Raw genomic sequence first — 5,067 nt, forward strand, 5'->3', positions numbered from 1 at the left:
CCGTTCTACCTACCCATGAATGGTCATACACCTATTATGAGACACCCAGTATATATATATATATATATATGCTGAAGTGGTGAGTGGGTAAGTGTGCGTGCGTGTGCGTGTGTGTGGGTGTGTGTGTGTGGGTGGATGTGAATGTGTGTGTATCGGTGGATAGGTAGACGTGTTAAATTAATAATTGTATAATTTTGAATTTCGAAGGTTCAAAGTTTAAAGTATCGAAGTTTCGAAGTTTTGAAGCTTCGAATTTCGAAGATTTCAATGTCCATCTTTCGAAACCTTCGAAGCTTCGAAGGTTCGAAGTTCGAATGTCGAAGCCTTCGAAGGAAATCACCAGTCCTTATAGTTTCAGCATTTAAAAAATAACAGAAAAGTAACGAATCGTTACTTTTTAAATAATAGTAACGATAACGAGTTATTTTAAAAAATCAATAACTAGTAATGGTGACTAATTATTTTTTTAACTCAGTAATGAGTAACGATAACTAGCTATTTTTAAAAAGTAACTTTCCATTCCCTGACAATTACTCTTACAAACATTAAAAAATGGAAGGACTAAATAATTACTTATTTTAAGTATAAAAGCACTAATAAATAGTTTTTTTAATATTCGAAGTGTGTTTGGCCTTTTCAATATTAATTATAAAAATTTAAGCCCTTCCAGTAAGTATTAAATTTCTGTAAAGGTAATCATATGGGAACTATTTTGAGTGATCATTGCGAATACTACATATTAATGCATTATCATGTCTTGATAACATTAAAGAATAAAACTCAATTTTGAAATAATACATATATATATATATATTTCTTTGGATAAATCCAGTTTGATGTCACAATACAACGTCGCATAGAAGACGTAGATAGCAATTACAATGTTTATAATATATGTATAATAATATATATTTTCATTTTAATATTATGTTCGGTAGATAACATCTACTGAATAGCAATCATAAAAAAGAGTTACAGAGTTGAATTTTCTTATACGTATTGTGCTAAGCAAGCGCTTCGCACACAAAGAAGGAAAAGAGTACCTAATATTAAATACGAACGACGAGACATTGTGAGGAAAATTACAATTTACATTTCCAAAATTACAGTCAGAATTTAAAATATAACTGTATAACATTGCGCTTTGCGCGCTATAATTAAGAGTTGCTGAATCTGATCAATGATCTAAAATTCAATATAATAAAATTGAATGCATGCATTTCATATATCGTAAAAAACAGATAGTTCTACAAGAAGGCACGTACTTTACGATCATTAACTGCACGAATGGTGGACAATTACATACTCTAAAATATTGCAATCAACAATTTTGTTTGATTATTTATACTGATTATGATAGTTGCTTGTTAATAACAAGTGTAATATCAAACAGTATACCTATTATATACTGTATATCGAGCATATATACATAGCTAAAACATAAATACACTCATTTTTTAAAGTACGTCGAAATATTATTATTTCTGCTAATTTCTTCTTCACATTTCGATTATGGTAAACATGATTATCAGATTTTAATAAATATTAACGCCTAGTAAAATATTAGCTCTCAATAACATTGATATATGATTTATATATGACAACATGATAAAATCAATTTAATAGTATTAATCGATTTACAGATACGAATATAAGCTTATATTCTCATACTTAGCTTATATTCTCATACTATATTCTCATGCCTGATTTGTTGATATTTTTCATTTACGTTTTTACAATCGACAGGATATCGCATATTCATTTATATATTACATGATAATTTGCATTTCTAGAACAAGTGTTGTGAATTGATTGCCAATATTTAGACGGAATAGATTCTAACAATAAAAGGCGCAACTTGGCTTATCTAATCGTAATGCGAGTTCGATTTCTGCCTTGTATTAAAGTCAAATATATTTCGTGACTCGAGACAATTTGTTACAATTGTGACATAGTTGATGCGCTTTAATATTTAAGTTCGCTATGATATTCGCTATGTATGACTAGCACTTTAAATTTTACACAAAACGTTCAAAAAAAGAAGAACGTAATTAAATACATAAAAATCATATAAGTGAAAAATACCGATAGAAACACACAAATATCTATGCAATAAAGTACAAATGTACTTAATAGTATATAAATATATTAGACGCGCGCGCACATACATGCGCAGTATATTTAATTTTAACTTTGTCATCAAAAGAGAAAAATCAATCTGATTGGCTCCAACAGGCCCCGTGCCAAAAATTTAATCACTCCATAAAATTACCCTCTCAAAATTCTAAAAATTTTTATTTTTATATGCTTTAATAGCCAAACGATAATATATATACCCGCCCAGATAGTAGAAAGGTTCAGGTTCAAATCCTGGCTGAGATAATATTTTTCGCAATAAATTATGTTACAGGATTTAAAAGATGCTCGCATTAACATCAAAATTATATTATTAATTGCTTGTTTAGTTATGATATTACGATTTACTCTGAATTCATTCTATGCTGTGCTTCAAGACCGACAAATTCGACGCGCAATTTGCTTGAACTGGAAATTGTAAGATTTATGCAAAATATTATTAAACACCAAGATCCACTTTTGACCATATTTGGCGTTTCTCATCTTAATTGTTTAAACATTTTTTTCTAATTATTTTTTCGTAAAATCCATCTTTCTAATTATTTTGATGGTAAAGTTAAAATGGAACACCCTATATATATATACATATAAAAACATAAGCATAAGTACATTTACTATTATTATTGATTGCTGTATTAATATATTAGCATTATTATCATTTGACATTCTACAAATATGATTAAAAATTTATATCTTATAATGTATATCGTGTCGTATATATATACATATATATATATATATATATATATATATGTATACACACATTTATATTATAAAACTGTTGATACGATATCATAAAACTTTTACATATCACACGAAAATAAAATTGAGCAAAAATGATTTGCCATGTGTGTATTTATATTATTATATATGTACACGAGCGCGTCGTGGTTTTATATATTTATTAAGCACATTAACATTTTTCCGTATTCTTCGTCTCAAATAGAAATTATCTGTAGCAATAATGCTCATTTTATTAACAAACAATGCAATGCACATATAGATTGTATCCCACACAGCACACTTTATTCGAAGGACGTTCTGAGATCGTTTTTAAGATGCAAGCTGTCCTTTGAACACCTTAAGATACCCCTTGGAGGACTATGCTGTGTGCCTGTATGAGATATGTACAGTCACGACATGATAACAATTATCCGAACAGTGCATCATTGTATCGATGATTTCTTCAAATAGTTTTCCGAGTGTTTTTGGACACCGCTCTATTTACAATTGGATCATAATTGTGAAATTACCAGTGCTGTAATGCATGAATGAAGAGAACCATATATAATTTTTTATCCTTGAACAACAGTTTGAAGAAATCATCAACATAATGGCGCACTGTTCGGATTAGTCTCATGATATGTATATGTTATGGGAAATTCAATTAATTGGAAATTATGCATAATAGCTGGCAATGTACGTAATTCGCCAATTTGTTGGGTCAAAGTGATTAATAAAAAAGAATTAATTAAATTTCCGGTTATATATAGATTTCCAAATGCTACATCATTATAAATATAAATCATCTTCCATGAATTGATTTTTCCGGCAGCTTGACGTTAAAACCGGTATTTCCCGGAAAAAAAATTAATACTTAAATATTAAATTGGTTAATAATTAATTATTTTAATTATTAAAAGTATTAGCAAATAGAATAAATAATGAATCACTAATCAATTTAATACTTACATATTAAATTTTTCTAATAGCGAATTTAATTGAACGTACTAGTGCGCATTAATGCCGTTGTACTGTTCTAATCTAAATGTACATAGTGACATATCTCGAATAATAAAATGTTCAATATTTTATAAAATAAAATAATAAAAAATTATTAAGAATTGCACGATTTAACTATTTCTATATTTATATTAAGAATACATCTTTACGTTGATTTGTATACAACAATTTTAATATGTACTGAGTGCGCACTAATACGTCCAACCGAATTCGAGAATTCATAGTTAAGTCTTAACTCGACTATTTCTGATTTAATATTAAAATTTGGTTTGAATTAAGTTAGGTCTTTTCAAGGTAGGAATGCTAAGCTTCTCCCCCCGTCCACGTATATATTTTGCAGTACAAAAAGCGAGGTCCACTTCACACTCTTCCCTTCTTCTTATAATGCGAAACAATTAGGTCTATAATTGTATGGTTTCACATGGGTTTAATTATATTTTTCATTTATCCGTGAGCATTATGCATAATGACCAATCATTTTAAATAATTTGAACATTTTTACTTTTTTTATTCAAATATCCCAAAACAAACAAGCATTATGCATAATTTCCGAATTAAACAAATTTCCCGTAACATATACAAATTAAAATGTCAGAACATAATTAAAAGCAAAAACATAATGAAATTTGTATCCATAGTAATATTGTCCCGGTTATATGTAAAATATAACTAGTGTGCAATTATTTAATAATTATTTAGAATAACGATGGTGGTGATCGTGGCGCAGGGCGCTGCGTGGCAGCTCACTGTGCCCCTGATCCAGGTTCAAAACCACCCACAACTACGAGCACCCACAACGGTGCTCTGAAATGCGCGGCCAGTGCTCTACAGCATCTGGTGGTGCAAATCGGAACACGGTTTTTGGAAAGCGATCGTCACCTCTCGGAAAGGCAAGACAAAACCACCGAGAGTATTCCTGCCAAATAAGAACATCCGATAATAGAGAGGGATTCCGAGAAATGATATGGATCTGGTGTCCGACACGGGGCTAAACGGGGTTTAGTGTCTGGTGATAAGTCCGAGATAGGACCAGTGTCTAGCGCAGGAGCTGAACAAAGCCTAGTGTCTGGCACAGGACTGAGAAGGACTGGTGTCTAGCAAGAGGGCGAACGGAAGCTCAGTGTCGGGCAGCAGGGGGAGACGGGCCATTAGAACCCTTCAAATAAAGCGGAAGTTACAATGGCACTT

This window comes from Wasmannia auropunctata, unplaced genomic scaffold (genome assembly GCF_000956235.1).
Source record: "Wasmannia auropunctata unplaced genomic scaffold, wasmannia.A_1.0 LD334189.1, whole genome shotgun sequence".
NCBI classification, from domain to species: Eukaryota; Metazoa; Arthropoda; class Insecta; order Hymenoptera; family Formicidae; genus Wasmannia; species Wasmannia auropunctata.